General features: G+C 41.7%; 1 protein-coding gene across 1 annotated transcript in view; it reads right to left on the bottom strand.

Annotated features, from left to right (window-relative positions):
* The window catches only part of LOC145978340 (tubulin alpha-1C chain-like), a 167,055-nt gene that overhangs the window by 22,040 nt on the left and 125,083 nt on the right, over positions 1–19,932 (bottom strand). The window lies entirely within an intron of this gene.

The following is a 19,932-nucleotide window of genomic DNA, read 5'->3' as shown; positions in this document are numbered from 1 at the left end:
CCCCCTCCACTTGTGTGTATTTGAATATGCGAAAATTAGACATTTTGAATAATCGATGAGAACAATCACAAAATCAGGTTGCACCTGTATGACGTGTTCAAACTTCAGACGATTTTTGTTAATCTACAAAAGCCAAGTGTGAACGGAGATTACTACGAAAATTGGGGAAAAGAAAAGAAGCGAGGCTATTTTGGCTAATGGCAACGATGAGGATGAATAATGGTTGTTTTGATAAAATTGACGAAGTCAATATGCCTAGCCTAAAATAAAATTCAACAATTAATGTTAAACATTTGCCACTCTGAAATGGCGATGGCTATCATCATAATATCACTTGTTTCTAACCTGTTCATATTGGCCCTCTCTCTACCCCTCCATAAATTTGATTCGAAAGGCACAATCATTCCAGTTCTTGAATAAGACTTGCATATGCCCTCAGAAAAAACAAGAGAAGAAATAAATAAATCAAGTCATGTATATTCTTCATCCCCCCAATTTTCTTCCACAACACCGCACGAAGCCTCGAGTTTCGGATATTGTTGTTGTGCGACAGGATAGGATAGATGAACCGTATGTTTACCGAGGACCAGATGTAATCAAACATTTTTTTGAAAAGATAGTTGAAGAGGTTGAGACCATTGGCAGCCTCTTACGCGAATCGAAACCAAATGCTCCTATTATCCAGCGATGAACTTCAATCTCACAATAACATTGAAATGTGTCCGGTGTGCGATCAAAGGTTTTACCGACGAGAACCGGAAAGTAATTTCATCATAATTATTTCACCGGAAACTACATCGGTGGAATCTGTAACATAATGTATTTATGTATGTGTTTGACAATCATATATCACTTACTAGAACAATTTTCACATTGTTTTCACTATGTAAGATGATATTTTATTTATATTTACGATAAAATAGAGGTTTGGGTGTAATAACAGTTTTTATTAATTAATTTAGAGATGTATTTTTTATTTGTTGAGTTAATGATTAGGTTAATTTGTTATTTTCTTGCGAAAAAAAAGAGGGGACCACAGCTGAAAGAAAATACACAACTTGTATTATTGAGGTCAAGAGTTTGTTTTAACATCACTTTTTGCACACATAGGCTAATCACGACTCGGGATATGTTTAAAATGGAATCTGAAACATTGATTATGCGACCTGACTGGAACTCGGAATAGGACACACTGATTACAAAACGTCGATATATTACCACTTGGTAAGAAATTGAAGTGTTTCAATTCACACACACACTCACAATTTAAAACAACTAAACTGATCGCAGGCCCAACTGGTGGCTGGCATACACAACTATCCATCCACCAGTTGTCTTCTGGGGTGTGTGTCTCGATGAGTGTCAACAACCTCCATTGTGAAGTAAAATCTGTAGGGGTAACATCACTCTCCAATTACAATGTTGGCAAACTTTCCAACTTCATCGTGAACGACGACAAAGGTATCGGCTACCTGATAAAAATTATCAACACGCTGCCTCCGAGATTCTGGAACGTTGCCGAAGGAAAGGGACTCGTGAACGACATCATCAACAAGTTATTTTTCGAGATGCATTTACCTGGCTACCAATACTGCGAACCGGGTACCAAACTCGAGAAAAGATTGGAGAGAGGAGACAAGGGTGTGAATCTGTTGGACGCGGCATGCAAAGATTACGATATTGCTTACAATACGCACACGAATTTGGATGCACGTCACGAAGCAAACAAGAAATTGGAGCATGTCGCTTTCAGGAGGGTCATGAGCAGAGATGTTTTTTTTTTTTTTTTGGGAGAAAAAGTTGTAGCATTGGGCATCACTATCGCCATGAACATGAAACAAAAATTTGGATGGGGAATCCTACCTAGAGTTATTTTTAACTGGCAATGAGGTGATCTTGGTCAGCATGATGAACCCTCAGCTGTTATAGAAGATATCTGAAACCAGCTTACACTAGTTACTTATAGCTCCCCCAATTTTCTCACGATGGTGGGTTGCTACCGGCCCTATACGTAGGCCGGATAAATTCCGACCAGAGTCGGATTCGAACCTATGCCGTCTCGCAGCGAACAATCTCAAGACGAGTGAACGCCGTAACTCGCTCAGCTACGGAGGAGGACTCTCTCTCTCTCTCTACTCTTTCTCTAATTTTCATCATTATTGTTAAAATTAATCCAAGAGAAAATATATATTTTGTGTTGACATGGGAAATATGCAATAAAAAAATGCATGATCAATAGTTAAGGTCAAAATCTGAATAAACAGTGAGGGTGATACACGCAAGCTTCCAGGCATGTGATTTGCACAGAATTAAATATAAAATGAGAGATGGAAGGTTTTTGTTACTATTAGAATTTAAGGACGGAAAATATGTACAGCGAATGAATACTACGTTTGACTAATCGTGAAGATGAGTATCACAGTACGTTTTTATCGTTCTTATATAAACGTTGAAACGTATAAGAACGTATAAGAACGTTTACCGAAACGTTTCAACATCGAAAAATAACTTGTTGATGATGTCGTTCACGAGTCCCTTTCCTTCGGCAACGTTCCAGAATCTCGGAGGCAGCGTGTTGATAATTTTTATCAGGTAGCCGATACCTTTGTCGTCGTTCACGATGAAGTTGGAAAGTTTGCCAACATTGTAATTGGAGAGTGATGTTACCCCTACAGATTTTACTTCACAATGGAGGTTGTTGACACTCATCGAGACACACACCCCAGAAGACAACTGGTGGATGGATAGTTGTGTATGCCAGCCACCAGTTGGGCCTGCGATCAGTTTAGTTGTTTTAAATTGTGAGTGTGTGTGTGAATTGAAACACTTCAATTTCTTACCAAGTGGTAATATATCGACGTTTTGTAATCAGTGTGTCCTATTCCGAGTTCCAGTCAGGTCGCATAATCAATGTTTCAGATTCCATTTTAAACATATCCCGAGTCGTGATTAGCCTATGTGTGCAAAAAGTGATGTTAAAACAAACTCTTGACCTCAATAATACAAGTTGTGTATTTTCTTTCAGCTGTGGTCCCCTCTTTTTTTTCGCAAGAAAATAACAAATTAACCTAATCATTAACTCAACAAATAAAAAATACATCTCTAAATTAATTAATAAAAACTGTTATTACACCCAAACCTCTATTTTATCGTAAATATAAATAAAATATCATCTTACATAGTGAAAACAATGTGAAAATTGTTCTAGTAAGTGATATATGATTGTCAAACACATACATAAATACATTATGTTACAGATTCCACCGATGTAGTTTCCGGTGAAATAATTATGATGAAATTACTTTCCGGTTCTCGTCGGTAAAACCTTTGATCGCACACCGGACACATTTCAATGTTATTGTGAGATTGAAGTTCATCGCTGGATAATAGGAGCATTTGGTTTCGATTCGCGTAAGAGGCTGCCAATGGTCTCAACCTCTTCAACTATCTTTTCAAAAAAATGTTTGATTACATCTGGTCCTCGGTAAACATACGGTTCATCTATCCTATCCTGTCGCACAACAACAATATCCGAAACTCGAGGCTTCGTGCGGTGTTGTGGAAGAAAATTGGGGGGATGAAGAATATACATGACTTGATTTATTTATTTCTTCTCTTGTTTTTTCTGAGGGCATATGCAAGTCTTATTCAAGAACTGGAATGATTGTGCCTTTCGAATCAAATTTATGGAGGGGTAGAGAGAGGGCCAATATGAACAGGTTAGAAACAAGTGATATTATGATGATAGCCATCGCCATTTCAGAGTGGCAAATGTTTAACATTAATTGTTGAATTTTATTTTAGGCTAGGCATATTGACTTCGTCAATTTTATCAAAACAACCATTATTCATCCTCATCGTTGCCATTAGCCAAAATAGCCTCGCTTCTTTTCTTTTCCCCAATTTTCGTAGTAATCTCCGTTCACACTTGGCTTTTGTAGATTAACAAAAATCGTCTGAAGTTTGAACACGTCATACAGGTGCAACCTGATTTTGTGATTGTTCTCATCGATTATTCAAAATGTCTAATTTTCGCATATTCAAATACACACAAGTGGAGGGGGTTCATGCCACATTAGTGATTTTAAATTGTATTCTCGGAGCCACGCACACATTTCCTAACATTGTTGCCTTGTAGTCGATGAGTTGTGCAGGTACAGCTGTGAAGTTGTTAATAAGACCCAACACAGACAAGTCACCCAACATTGCTTTTCGACATAGATTTTTAACTAGAAAAATTGTTATGATTACAGTACACCCATATCAGTATTCAATAACATGGTGCCATTTTTTCTGTTTCTGTTGCCAACAAAAGCAAATCTACAGACCACAGGTTCGAGAAATAAGACATTAACTATATTTTGCATACATGTAGGTACGCCCCCGCGAGGTGTGTTATTGGAAGACTCAATACATGTGAGCAGTGGAGTAAATTTTTTTTCTTTTATTTTGATGTCCATGTATTTATCTGAACCCCCTTGTCCAACCAAAACAAAAGCTCCGGTCCCATCTGGAGACTGCAAAAACTGATATGTATGTTTATTCAGAAAAACCATCCATGGACAATACCGTTACGCCCTCCATGTGCATTTTCCTTGTTGGCTGAACGCGAAGATGCCCGAGACTGCTTTCGAAATTACTTTCAGCCTCACATCACGATACAGCCGTTTTCTACAATTCTATTAGCCTACTATTATTATCTAAAACTATTTCATCACACACAATCAAAAAGATAAAAAAAATAACATTTCTCTCCTTCACTCGCTTTTAGCCTTCGTCCAGTGTCCTTCTAGATAGCAGGTGAATCGTGACTAGCAAAAATATTGAAATCGAAATATGAATTATCCGTTATAACCCCTCCTCCTTTTTTTTCTCTCCCCTTCTTTACATACCCGCTCGATGACATTGAAATAAACGAAAACACACCGCTATGCTTAAAAAAAAAAAAACATCCATTGTACAACTCTATAGGTCGAGGTTCATAAGCCTCGTACATCTCATGCGAGGGACTGCATATCTTGTTTACAGTTTATAGTGGCATCATATTCCTTCACTCAGGAGACTTGCAAGACAGCTCATTACTAGATCTGTTTTGTCGATATGAGAATGCTTGCTATCAGTAATAAAATTTTTATGGTGTTTAACCTAACAGCTGAGGGGCCGGGACATTCCACATTTACCTTTGCTAGTGCAATAAATATCAATATTTTTAAGTTATGCAATAATTTTTGACATTATATTCATGTCTATTTCCAAAACTAGATTTATATACACAAACAACTCGCTCTTGCAATATATTATCTATTGTGAAAAATTCTCGCATGTTCGCGAAACAGGAAATACACGTCATAGCTTCCGTGAATCGAGCGCAAGGTTACTGGAGCACGCAAAATACCGTATGCCAAGAATAAAATATTCCAAATGCAGGCATCATGCACAAATAGAATAATCGGGTTGAATTTACAGTCTAAAACCACCATGTTCTGACAGCAAGTGTCAAAAACATGTGGTTAGAAGATTTTGATAGGGAATGAATGAAATAGTTGTTGCAAATTACCTTTTAAACCCAGTACATGTGTAGGAATATATTGCGTATAAGCTGTCTCACTCTCTCCATATGTGTGTCAGGTGGTCGTGTTGATCGTTAGTTGTATGTCACAGCTTAACCATACTAGGTAATATTTTTACATAAGGTAAGTTGGCATACTCTGCGAGGGTATATGTTTCAAGCTTCTAGCTGTAGAAGATTAGCTTTAGCCTATTTGAGTTTGGCTCGTCGAAAGCAACTCAAACAGTGTTGCCAGCTGTAGGTTAATTTTCCCCGTTATACAATTGCAAAAGGTGAGTTGCTTATACCCTATCTGGAAGATGTGTCCATGGCTTATGTCGTAGGTTAATTTAGTTTGCAATAAATCTTGTGTGTTGACCCTTACAAGTGATATAGCTGCCTTTCTGCCTTTGAGTCACCTGTAAGGTTATATGTGAGTGGGGGAGTGAGGTTAGTTTAGTTTACGATAGATCGACTTGTCATGCTATGTACTACTTTCTGCTTTTTGAGTTACCTGTAAGACTATATGTAGGTAGGTAAGTGAGGTTAGTTTAGTTCACAATAAATCACACTTTGAATTTACTCACACTCTCTCTGTCTGTGTGTCAGGTGGTCGTGTCGATCGCTAGTTGTATGTTACAGCTTAACCCAAACTAGGTAATATTAACTGTACTTCAAAAAATAAAATTGTGTATATCTCATATCAAACTAGAAATAAGAAAAATCAAACATTAAGCATTCATGCAGATTAATTAAGCCGTAAATTCAAAATTTTGACCCCCACACAAATCGCATTACATACATACATACATGTAGAAAAACAAAAATATGCTTTTTTTCGTCCTCGTAGTGTTTACAAGAGTCCCCTGTAAGTAAGACTAATCAGGGGTGGACCTACAGTTTCAAAAACCACTTGTGCAAGTATCGAATCCTTAAATACCACTGCACCATAAGAGGGAGGAAGCCCGGTGAGAGGGGGTAGAAAGCTAGAAACATTAACACCGCTATTGCCAGTTAGCATCTTCTTCATCTTATTGCATACTTATCATCTTATAGAAGATTACGCCGTCAACTTGTAACTTGTAGGTTAGCCTCACCTGTGAAATATCATATATTTAAAAAAACAAAAAAATTGTGAAGCAACTAGTCAGTGTTGCCAACTCCTATTGGACAAATCTTCGACAACAACTCTCTCGCATAATTCAAGCACGAAGACTTTCGCGACAGACCTCGGTGCGAAAAATAAATTTCCCTACTGGTCCAAGCACACTCTTCCACGCATACAAAAACATTTCGACAAGCACATGTACAATTTGGATTTCACCTCAACAGTGCTGCAGAATAACAACAATCCAGCCAATAAGGCACCTCTGATCAAATTAACACTGCACACTACGATCAAAATCCAATATAAGTTAGTTCGATGCACAAATTAAAAAAAATAATAACTCACAAAACTCTACAGAGGCATTAGGCTTTTGATAGCTATGACCGTTAGAACTGGTGTTGAGCACCCACGCACCCTGGCGAGGTTATAGAGGCCAGAAATCCTAAAAAATAAAAAAAAATATTATTTGTTTGTTTGCATCACAATACAAAAATAATAAGAAGCACGCGCACACATGTGTGGCACATCGTTCCCGCGAGAGAGGTTTACAAAAATCCCGATATACATTGGCGCCCGGGACTTGGAAATAATACGTATTCGCTCACCACTGTTGCCAGCTATAGGTCTCTCTCCCTCCTCATCTTACAGCAATGTTGGTGTGTGTGTGTGTGTGTGTGTGTGTGGCACATTGTTCCCGAGAGAGGTTTACAAAAATCGCGATATACAAACATTGGTGTCCCCGAGACTTGGAAGATTACGATAAAATGCATTCATACTTCAAAAATAAGAAAAAGCATTTACTCATCACACTGTGTCAGCGCAACAAATAAATGCGCAGAACATGATCTACCCATGATAGATAAATAGGCGCGCGCGTGTGTGTGTGGCACATCGTTCCCGAGAGAGAGGTTTACAAAAGCCGTGTCCGGATTGGCAAGCGCTCCATCCCGTTCTCTCCCCGTTGCTCTCGCGTGCCGTCGAAGTCACGTCCAAGTCGTTTGAATCTGCATGTCCCCTTGTAGTACGCCTGTCACTTTTCCCGCCAGGTGACAGTCCGAACTTCACCCACTGCGTGGGGCGCAAACAAACAAATAATTTCCACCTAACTACTCATATTAAAAATATAACACGCTATTTTATCATTTTCAATTTTTCTGCATTCATTATCGATAAAATATTAAAATATAACTGAGTTTTACATCCTCTAATCAGTAAATGTTGCCTGTACAAAATAAAAATTAGAATATGGCTGCCAAGCGCAGCATCACAGCGAGTTCAAGCGTGCATCTGTCGCGCCTCTCTGCTCTTCCCTCCGACTCCACGTCTACCGCAAATTCAGACAACAAAAATTAGCTGAGTCCCCGGATGTAACGGTGCAGGTGACATCTGCTGCTGATTCGGACGCAACCCCGGCCACCTCCACTAGTCAGTGTTGCCCATTCGTAGGTTAGCTTCGCTTGTAAAATATCATATGGTGGAATATTCTTAAGGTGAGTTGGCAACACTGGCAATTAATGTTGCAGAACCCCGGCCACCTCCACTAGTCAGTGTTGCCCATTCGTAGGTTAGCTTCGTCTGTAAAATATCATGGTGAAATATTCTTAGGGTGAGTTGGCAACACTGGCAATTGATGTTCTTGAACCCGTGCACCTCCACTAATCAGTATTGCCAACTCCCATTCGTAGGTTAGCTTCGCCTGTAAAATATCATATGGTGGAATATTCTTAAGGTGAGTTGGCAACACTGGCAATTAATGTTGCAGAACCCGGCCACCTCCACTAGTCAGTGTTGCCCATTCGTAGGTTAGCTTCGCCTGTAAAATATCATGGTAAAATATTCTTAGAGTGAGTTGGCAATATTAAACCGCAATTGATGTTGCCAGTGTTGTCAACTCCCATTCGTAGGTTAGTTTTGTCTGTAAACTATCATATGGTGAAGTATTCTTAAGGTGAGTTGGCAATATTGAGCCGCAATTGATGTTGCCAGTGTTGCCAACTCCCATTCATAGGTTAGCTTCGCCTGTAAAATATCATATAGTGGAATATTCTTAAGGTGAGTTGGCAATATTGAACCGCAATTAATATTGCAGAACCCGGCCACCTCCACTAGTCAGTGTTGCCCATTTGTAGGTTAGCTTCGCCTGTAAAATATCATGGTGAAATATTCTTAGGGTGAGTTGGCAATATTGAACCGCAATTAATGTTGCCAGTGTTGCCAACTCCCATTCATAGGTTAGTTTCGTCTGTAAAATATCATGGTGGAATATTCTTGGGGTGAGCTGGCAACACTGCGAGAAAATGGGGCTCATGCCTTACGAGAGAAATCCATTAAGGCGAGCCCCATCGAGCCCCATTTTCGGTTGCCGAACCCGTGCCACTACTCTACTAACCGGATAGAACAGGTACTTTGGTAATTTTACTGAACCATAAGGGGGGGGGGGGTTGGACCCGTTGTACCACCCTAAAATACGCCCATAGTAGTACAATAAGCCGGGTTCTGCGCCCGAAAATGGAGCTCGGTGGAGCTTGCCTTAATGGATTTCTCTCGTAAGGCATGAGCTCCATTTTCTCGCAGTGTTGCCAGCTCCTCACCCGAAAAAAATCACCAAGGTTTTTGGGTCTAACCTAACCTAAGGCAAAGAGTTGGCAACACTGCAGAACAAGCCTCAAGCAGTGTTGCCAACTTGTTCTTGACCTATTTTTTATTTTACGACGTTTTATGCACTAAACTAACCTACAATGAGAGTAGAGTAGGTGGCCGGGTTCAAGAACCGAAAATGGCGCTCGGTGGCGCTCGCAGTGTTACCAACTTCTTACTTGAAAAAATCACCAAGGTTTTTGTTTTTGGGTATAACCTAACCTCAAGCAAGGAGCTGGCAACACTGCTTGAGGCTTTTTCTCGCAGTGTGGCCAACTCCTCACTTAAAAAAATCACCAAGGTTTGTTTTTGGGTCTAACCTAACCTCAAGCAAGGAGCTGGCAATACTGCTTGAGGCTTTTCTCGCAGTGTAGCCAACATCTTACTTGAAAAGTCACTATGGTTTATGTTTTTGGGTCTAACCTAACCTAAAGCAAGGAGCTGGCAATACTGCTTGAGGTTTTACAGTGCATAAAGCAATTTGCCAACCTACTGGTACTTTTACCATAGCTTTTTTACAAAAAAAAAAAAAAAAAAAAAAGAGAGAGAGGGAAGAGTTAAACAACCGACAGTGTTGCTAATATTTACCTACAGCTTTTTTTTTACTTGGTAAGGACTTAGCCAAATTTATATACTGGCGTAACATACACTGGGCAAGAGAGCCGGCAACAAATATATACTGCCGTAAAAGAGAGAGGGATGGATGGATGGTAGCACAGTATGTGTGTGCGTGTGTGTGTGTATAATATGTAGCATTATTAACTAGAGTACGTAGGCAACTCGCTTATAACTAAAAAAATAGAGATGCCAATGTTGCTGTAAGATAAAGAGAGAGACTAAGCTGGCAACAGTGGTGAGCGAATACGCATTATTTCCAAGTCCCGAGCGCCAATGTATATCGTGATTTTTGCAAACCTCTCTCGCGACAATGATGTGCCACACACACACGTACGTACTTTTTTTTTTATTTCAGTATTGTGGCGCAAACAAACAAATAATAATTGTTGTTTTTTAGGATGCCTGGCCCCTAACCCCGCCAGGGTGCGTGGTGCCCAACCCAAAAAGGTTCTAATGGCTGCGGCTCTAGATAACCACACCTCTGTAGAGTTTCACGTGTTTTTTTTCCCCCCCAAACTTCCATGAAACCCTACAGAGGACCTCCGTAATGCATGCAACGTGTACTAACGAATCTAGTGTTATTTGATGTTGTAATATTTTTGGATATAGAATTTTGTGAGATATAGATAATAATAATTATGTTTATTATAATATTTTTTGATGAAGATGGAGAATGTATGCGTGTGTTACAAATAAAGTTGCATGTTTTTTTTTCTAGTGTGTGTTTGTATGTGTATGTGTTTTTGATGTTCGACAGCATCTGAAACGATAAAAAAAGAATTTTATTGTTAATTTTCTCATGTAAAAAACAACAACAACAAAATTTTTGTGCAAAAATTCTGATTGTCTTGTGCTATAGTCCAAAAACTGATGATATTGTAATTCATAACTGATGAAATTAATATTGTAACTGATTTTGAACTAGTAAAATTTTCGTATTGTGCTATTGAAACTGATTGTGCTAGTACAGAAATTTCTTATTGTGCGAGAAAAGAGGTTAAAAACTTGTTAAAACTGCTCTGCGACCCTCTCGTTCTTCACGTCGTGGACAAAGGACTTCTCGGCAACCAGGATCACACTGCATACGGTATCCTCGGGCAACAGACTGTTGAACTCGCAGACAACCTTGATGTTGGTTCGATCGTTGACCACCACCTGCTTCCTCTTCGTGGTATTGATGACGAACATGGGTCTGCGGGTTTTGAATTCGCTGGGCGTGTAGTACATGTCCATGCTTCCCTCGGTCACGCGCTTGTAAGCCGTGTAAGCTTCGTAAAGTTTGAGGTAATCGTCTTTGGTCATGTCGAGGTTGTAATTCTCGCGCGGGAACACTTCGTTGCGTCCATTTTTCAGATAAACGTTCTTGATCTTGCAGTCGTTGAACTTGCTGGAATCTTTTTCCTGGTTGTTATCGCGCCCGGTCTGAAAGAGCACTACGACGAAATCTGGCATGTCGAACTGTATGTTGTTGAACTGTGTCGTCACATCGAATTCCATGTGACTTCCCGACGCCATCTTCTGTATGCACTGGTAACTGTGAAAGTGAATCGGCACCTGCGGACTCTTCAAGATCTCTGCTTTGTACTTGAGGGCGTAGTTTGTTTCGTATTCCACGATCGGCATTCTCAACTCCATGCTCCGGATGACGCACTTGGCTGCTTCGGGTAATGTGTTGGCTATCGGCGTGCCGTCGGCGTTCAAGTTGGTGTATCGCATCAGTGCGTTGTTGTCGTTGGCTGCTCTTCGAAAAGTAACGCGCAATCCTCCCTTCCACATGATCTCCTTGTAGTCCGAGAAGAATCCCGGCAGCAGACGCATGGGAAAGAGCGCCGTGTGACTTGTCGTCGATATTTTGGTCCCTGCTTCGAATCCCCCCGCCTGGTAGTATGCTGCGTCTGTTTTGGATAATTTCAATGTTCCCACTGCCGTCGACGTGATGCCTGGATAGTCTATTCTGTCTATGACGGTGTTGTGTTTCCTCACCTCCACCTGCGAGAACAGGTGAGGCACGAAGTTGTCAACGAGTATCAAATTTGCATTTGGCGGAAACGCGTCTCCGCTTTCCTTCTTCACCACGTCGAATTGAAGGTAGAGGTCCGCTCTGTGAGGATGAACGAACCCATCCCCTACGTCCACGTCGTATTCGATCTCCCTGTTTGCTTCGTTCAAATTGGCGAACGTGCGACGGTTGGGAGGAAAAGATTGCAATTCGTAACTTTCGATTTGCTCCATTTTCACTATGTGTGTTATTTATTATATGTTGATCTCCACGATGGCAGTGGTCGTTGCACCTGCGAAATCCACCACGTCTCCTTTCTCGTTCGTCACCACCAACTCTATGTCGTCTATGCGGTTGCGGCATACTGGAAAATAGATCGGCGAAGAGGGTGTGTAGATGATCGGTTCCATGAATTCGGAACTGGGTTTGAACGTGGCTATGATTCCCGTCTGCTTGTGACTTCCTAACAATCCATTCGAGGATTTCGTGATCATGCCTTCCGCCACGTTGCAGTGAACGTTTAGAGTTTCTATGGCTAGAAATTTAGGAATGTTGGTTGCCGTGTGTTTGATGCCAGCTTCGAGTTTGGTGTTGTTCTCGAAACCTAAAAGTTCTCCCATGGTACCCAGGTTTATGGTTTCCGTCGCCGATAGGATTTCCACTCTGTGCGTGACCGAATTTTGAGAAAGGTACGTGCCTTTGGGTAATTGAGCTTGCAAAGTGGAAAGATTGTATTGGCCTGGCGTGACGACAATGTGTTCGCTTCCGACGCTAATTTTGTTGTTGTGCTGCGTGACGTTAGGTATGAGGTACATGCTGTAGAATGCACGCAGAGCTACGGATTTAGGATAGACGATGTCGTCGTGCAGCGTGAGTTTCAAGATTGAAGATTCGCTCGTGAGATGGAACACGCCCATCGTGTTTTAGGTTCCACAATGCTTTCTGAAAATGTTCCACCGAGGGGTTATTTATTTTAGACATGTATGCGAGAACGGAAAGGCATAGGTGGCCGCAGTTAACATCGGTGAAACCCTGGATGCGTTTGTCATTGTAGTAGAGGTTGGCAACACTGAGATACTTTACCAACCTGGCAGGTGGTGTGCCACCGAACGAATCAAAAACAAATGCATTGTTATCGTCAATTTTGAGGTAGCATATCCAATGTGTACCAGGATTTTTGTAACTGTCCAGGTTGACCACGCCATACTTCCTTTTCTTCACAGCAGAGGGTAGAGAATCGGACATGAAAACACCCCTGAAGTTTTTTATTCCCAACAGTTCGATCAGAGATTCAATATCGAAGTTGGACAGGGCTTCTTCTTTTTTTTATATTTCTTCAAAGCATCGAGGTTGCTTTTTTGTTTTTTGGTTATACCTTTCCCCTTCTTCTCCATAGCCAGGTTGTGACGTTTCTGTTCTTCCAATTCTGCCTTGTTCTTCTTCGAGTCGATGACGGTTTTTGCGATGGCGGCGCTACCGCCGGCCAAACTTCCAACGGCCCCCAATGCTGCCAGGATGGCTGGGATGCTGAATATGAAACCTCCGATCTTTTGCTGTTTCCGCGAACGCTGCAAGCGTCTCAATTGAGGTGTGCTGAGAAGTAATTTCATTCCGTGTCCTTTCGTTAAGCAAGAACGTTTCTTCTCGCGTTGTTTCTTGGTGAGTAACCCATCGAGGGCACCTAGATTTTTCAGATTGGAGTATGGTATCTGGTACACGACACCTTTGGGCTTCATGTTGATGCTCTATATGTTATTTTCACGGTATGTTATTTATATATATGTTTTGAGATTTTTTTTGTTTTATGTAATTTTTTTCGGTATGTTATTTATATATAAATGTTCTGAGATTTTTTTTTTGTTCCGTGTAATTTTTTTTCAAGGATATACTCCGCGCAGAGCCGTTACACAAATTCTATTACGTGTTTTGTTTTCTTACCAAGAAGTTCCTTTGTACCCTTGTACACGATTTGAGTTTTGTTCTCGATTAAAATAGCTAGCTTCTCGTCGGATAACATGTTAGCGTATCGATCTGGTAAAAATAGACTGTATTGTGCGTTGAGCAACAGACGCGCCTTGGGGCCATACTGGGTAGAAACAATTGAACCGGAAGTTATCGTGTAAGGTTTGTCCACTTCTAATTCCTGAATTTTTACATATTCGACTGATGAATTTAGCATTTGTTTTAATGCTTGGGCGTCTAGTGATTGTTTACTCATTTTATAAATGGCAAACACAACTGGAGTTTTTTTTTTTTTACGTAGTGTTATTTATATACCGAAGAAATTTTTTTCAAGGTTCGAGAAATTTTTTTATTTCTACACACCCCATCCAAATTTTTGTTTCGTGTTCATGGCGATGGTGGTGCCCAGTGCTGCAACTCTTTCTCCCAGCGAAGCGTCTCTGCTAACAAATCTTTCGAAAGCTGCGTACTCTAACTTTCTGTCTGCTTCGTGACGTGCATCCAGATCGGTGCGAGTGGTGTTGTAGGCAATGTCGTGATCTTTGCATGCGGCGTCCAACGGATTCACACCCTTGTCTCCTCTCTCCAATCTTTTCTCGAGTTTGGTACCCGGTCCGCAGTACTGGTAGCCGGGTAAATGCATCTCGAAAGGTAACTTGTTGATGATGTCGTTCACGAGTCCCTTTCCTTCGGCCACGTTCCAGAATCTCGGAGGCAGCGTGTTGATAATTTTAATGAGGTAGCCTATGCCCTTGTCGTCGTTCACGATGAAGTTGGAAAGTTTCGTGCTGATCATGTCCACAATTCCTACCTTCTCGTTGTAGAAATTACGATTGCCTGCATTCTCCTCTCCTGCAATAACCAACAATCGGTCTATGAGCTTGCGCACGTCGTCCACCCACACAAACTCTTTGGGCAGGGTGTTGTAGAGTTTGACGCCGCTGCCTGTTTTCACCTGGTTCCAAATCGGTTTGATGAGATTTCTGTACTTCTCGCCGCTGCTCGATTTCACCCTATTCTGCGAGGCGTCGTTGTTCTGGTATAAGGCATCCGTCATGATCAAAATTTCCTTGTAACTCTGGTAATCTTCGTCAGTGTAATCTTTCGGCTGCTTTTTGGCAACGAGTTCCCACAGTCCCACCGTACCCGGATACCTGTTCCAACTATCCTTCTCGCCTAAATTAACTTTAATGTCGTTGCCTTCGAAGGTGACTTTCGATTTTCCAATCTTCCAAACCACACCGCCGCCTTCGTTACTCTCCATGCTCGGATACAATCCGAACACTTCATCCTTGTCGAACTTGCCCGTGCTCAGGTAGTCTCGTGCCAAAGGTCCCAACTCGATTTTATCCAAAGACGACGGCGTGCTACCTATGGCTCGACGTCGTGCCGGTGCGTCCTTCAGTTCGAACGGCGTCGAAGGAATGCTCGAAATGGGCGTGGGTACGGTGTAACTTTTAGCTGCAAGTGGTACGAGTTCGTTGATCAAATTTTTATTTTGTTCCGTGACGCCTTTAATTTCTTTACCTAGATCGCTGATGGCGTCGATCACAGGTTGATCTTGACGTTTCTTCTCTTCGTAGAATCCGCGATTCTCGGATTTCCAACCTTTGAAACGTTTCGCGAGGTAGTTTCGCAACTTGAGATTTTCGTCTTCGATTTTTCGTTTCGCCATAACGTTATTTATACATGTCGTTTCTCACAACGTTGCAACGTTTAGAAAGTCGTTGATTTTGTTTCTGTATTTTCCGTCGTTGGGTTTTCTCGTCATGTCGATCGTCGCGAATCCGAAATCGTCACTCTTCCAACAGTGGGAGCAGCAGCGTTCCAAAAATTGATTGTAGTTCATGTCTCCGCCTACGTAGTCATCGTACGCGTGCTTGAGGTTGGTGTGATCTTGACGAAACAAACATATGAAATTAGCGTTGTCGCGTACTAACTGTTTTGGAATTTTGGAAAACGTTTGATCTAGGAAGAAGCAATCCATTCCTTTGTGACGACCTTGCGTGAAAAAGTTGCGAATTTCATTTTGATTTTCCAGGATGACATCGTCGAACACAACGACTGAATTTTCACGACAATCGTCGAGTGGTTTTATTTCAGATGCGAAAGTTGCAATGTCCAGACCATCGTACAGTTTTATCAGTTGCTGGTATTTCGCTTGTTCGAGACTTTTCGAAAATACGTAGAGGTGCCTGTTCTTCCAATCTAACCAATTCGGTGCGAGGAGAAAATTGTCCACGAGCAGTGTCGTTTTCCCACACCCTGAAGGACCTACGATTAGACAACGGATGCTGTCGGGAAGCAACTCCCCGTTCTTTTTTTTCGTTTGATTTTCCGAATCAGGTAGACGTTTCACGACATTCCACGCACTCATAGAATCACTTTGTTCGCGTCGATCCAACTCTTTTCCGGAAGCCCCAGCCATTTCACCAATAGTTTGTCACCTTTTCTACGCAATACTTTCTCGATGAGGTACGTGTTGGGATGTTTTGTTTTAGAGAGTTCCTCTTCGTAAAATCTTCCTTTCAAAATCTCGCCGCTACTATCTTTTATTATATATGTGTGTCGGTTTCCGGGTAAAACTCGAACCACCGTAAAAAGTTCCGTACTCCAATTTTTTGTGAACCCCTTCTCGAAGGTGCGTTTGAATTTGCTGATCCTCACCTGGTCTCCAATTTTGAATTTTGACTTCTTGGTAGTCGCGGGAGTGTACTTTGGACAGTAAACTGTAGAAATTAAACGCTGCTCGTCGGATTTCGTAACGTCAGCTGGCTTCATGCCTATGGTTCTGTGTACTGTATTATTATAAGTGTCGACGAGTTTCGGCAGTATGTCGACCCATTTGTAATTTCCCCGAAGCGTGAATCGTTTCCACATGTGTGTTTTCAAGGTTCGATTAAATCTTTCCACGATGCTGGCTTTGATGTGACTGAAGGTTGAATAATGCCGAATGTCATGTTTTTGAATAAACTTTTGGAATACGGCGTTGTAAAATTCTTTACCGTTGTCTGTTTGCAAAAACCGTGGCCGTCTGCCGCTTTCGCGAAAAATTGTCTTGAATGCTTCCGTGACGCACGTTCCCGTTTTGGCTTTCAAAGGTAGAGCCCATGCGAATTTCGAAAACGTGTCTATGACGGTGAGGAGGTACTTGTTGCACTTGTTCAATTTATGTACGTTTTTCAAATTGCCGCTGCTCATCTCCACGAGGTCACTTTGCCAGAGGTCGTCGATTCCCTTGGTCACCACCGCCAAACGTTCGTAGTTGCGGCGTGCAGGTTTATGCAATTCTTCGACGATGGCTTGCCTAGACATTTTTAGAGATTACGTTTGAAGAGAAGCACCAGCGTGATGGGATTCAAAGAAGGTGGCACCTCGCTCGTGTTTTGAATGATCAGCTTATCGCCGGCACTCACGTCAAAAACGGTGAGATCTTCGTCTTCGTGTATTTCATATATGTTGCGCGTTTCGTTCCAACGTGCCAGAGGAATGTTTCCTGCTTTCTGGACACCGCGATTCGATATCAGGGTCATGGTGGGAACGCTAGCTTTTCTGCCGTGAGACCAGTACGAAAATTCATTTATCTGAATCGTGCCATCGAGGAGAAACTTGTAGTACGGATGATAAGGATGCAACATGTACAGTTTGTTACCTTCGACGAACGTGGAGATTCTCTGTTGATTGGGTACGCTGTTGATTTCGATGGCTTGCAGAGAATGCAGTTTGGCGAATTTAGTATCGACGCTAACAAGGTTGCTGTGAAGCTGCCCCAGTGTATTTTGTAAGGGCAACAAATGTTCGGCTATGGTATTCGTTACTGTAGAAAATGACGGTTTGATTTTCACTTCCACGTTCAACTGCTTGAAGTTTTCGTTGAGCTCTTGCAGCTTGCCACCGAAAGAGGCCAGCGTCGATTCCTGCGTGGATTCCAGCACTCCAACTTGATCTCTGATGTTGACGACAATACTCTGAAGGTTCTCGACTTGATTCAATTTCGAATTTTTCTCGGCAAGATCGTTCACGATGCTTCGCATCTCGGTAAACTGCGTGTGAAGGTCGGCGACGCTCTGCGAAGTGGGCAGCGTCGACACCAGCGAAGCAAGTTCGTCTCGAATCTGTTCCACGTTCGCCGTTTCCGTTTCCAGTCGTTTCAGCATACGTGATATGTTCCTTTTCAAAGCGTGCAATTCTTTGGAGGTGGGGAGATTGGCCACCCTACTCTCGAGATCGCTCAACGAACTTTTGATGTCGCTCGAATCGGATAGTGCCGTCACCGCCGTTTTCAATTTTTCCAAATCTTCGCTCGAAGGTACGCTCGTCCGTAACGATTCCAAGTCAGCCTGTATGTTGTCCAGTACGTGATGAAAATGAGCAAGATTCGTTTCGACGTTCAAATTTTCTAAATATTCGATCTTCTGCTGAACCGTGCTCAACGTGTCTTGTATGCTCGTCAACGCACTTGCTTCGGCGTGAATATTTTTAATTTCTTCGTTGATCAACTCCAGAGACGCCTGAAGCGTAGCGATGGTGGTTTGAATGTGTTCGAAATCTTGATAAGCCTCCAATTGAATTTTTATGTTCGCGACGCTTTTGCCGATGACCTGCAGTTCGTCTGACGATGGTAGATTCGTCATAGTATCTTCCAAAGTCTGTAACTTGGATTTAATTTCTTCCAACGTGCTGGCGAATTCTTCTTGTAATTTGGAAACAACAACATGCAAACGTTCTACATCAATATCCTTCACAACGGTTTGAAGTTCAGAAAATTTCTTTTCTATTGCGGAAGTTCGTTCTTCGATTTCGAGTTTTAATTTTTCCAAATCTTCATTTTTCGATTGAAATTGCTGTAATTTGGCCAAATCATTTTGAAGCTTATCCACGCTCAACTGTATATTTTGAACGTTGTCGTAAGAAGGTACGTCCACATAATTTTTTATGAGCGTTTTCAGTTCGGAATCGATTTTCAAAATAGGGTCGAGACATTGCGTTTGGAGCGTAGCGATCTCCGACTCTAAACTTTTGTTTAAGGTCTCCTGCAAAGCGATCAAATCGCTCCTCAATTTTTTAATTCGGACATCCAACATAAGAATCTCTTCTGCATGGTCTACACGCTTAGTGTTGCCGAAAATATCGTTAGGCATTTTGGTTAACGGTTATTTATAATAGGATAGACGATTCGTAATTCTACGAAGAGAGGAATGAGTTTGTCGTAATCTCCTAGGAGTTCGACGTACAGGTAATCTCCTGCGGAAACATCGTACGTAATGTTAGAAAGCATCTTGTCGTGCTTGATTCGAAAAATGTTCTTGCCGGTAGATATTTTGATTTCGCCTACGTTTTCCGGATTCACGGTGATTTGAAGTTTTCCATCGATCGGAATTTTGTAAAAATGTAAATTGTTGTTGAAGACGTAAAACATCTTGCCCACATCGTCATCCAATTTCGTCCAAATGCTGTTAAGGTGAACAATCAGTAGACCGTTGAGTTTAGTTAACATGGAAGGTAGAAATTCATGATCTGTCGTCGTGTGGTGTACAGCCTCCATGTTGGTTTGTTTTCGGAAACCAAAGAGATTCATATTATGCTGGTTATTTAAAATACGGTCAAAGTTTTTTGTAATGACTGTCAGTGTTTTTTTTTTTTTGTTTTTTTTTGTTTTTTTTTTTTGTTTGTTTCGTTTTTTATGAATCTTCTGTTGAAGGGCATATGTTGCAGGTTTTGCTTTCTGCTAAGCGATAGTGCCCCCACGGCAGTATGTGGATTCCACATTGGAGAACACACCTCTTGTCGTCGTTGGGATCCAGGGCAATCTTCCTCACTTTGTTGGTGGTTAACACATGGTCGACACTCTGGATACGCTGTTCTGCTCTTAGAACCGACGACCCGGTCTTGAGGCAATCCACGAAGTCCTCGAATGTGAGATGCTCCCGAACCACCTGTCTGCCGACACCCTTGGCCTTTTTGGTAACACTGCCCTCGGCTTTGATGGTATAGGCCTTGGCACGAAGACCTGCAAACTCGAGAATCACGTCTCCGTCCTTCTCGTCTTTGAGTTTGCCA

This window comes from Lepisma saccharinum, chromosome 24 (assembly GCF_977018435.1).
Source record: "Lepisma saccharinum chromosome 24, izLepSacc3.1, whole genome shotgun sequence".
Lineage (NCBI taxonomy): Eukaryota > Metazoa > Arthropoda > Insecta > Zygentoma > Lepismatidae > Lepisma > Lepisma saccharinum.
Note: the sequence above shows the minus strand (reverse complement) of the source record. Positions and strands in the feature narration are given on the sequence as shown.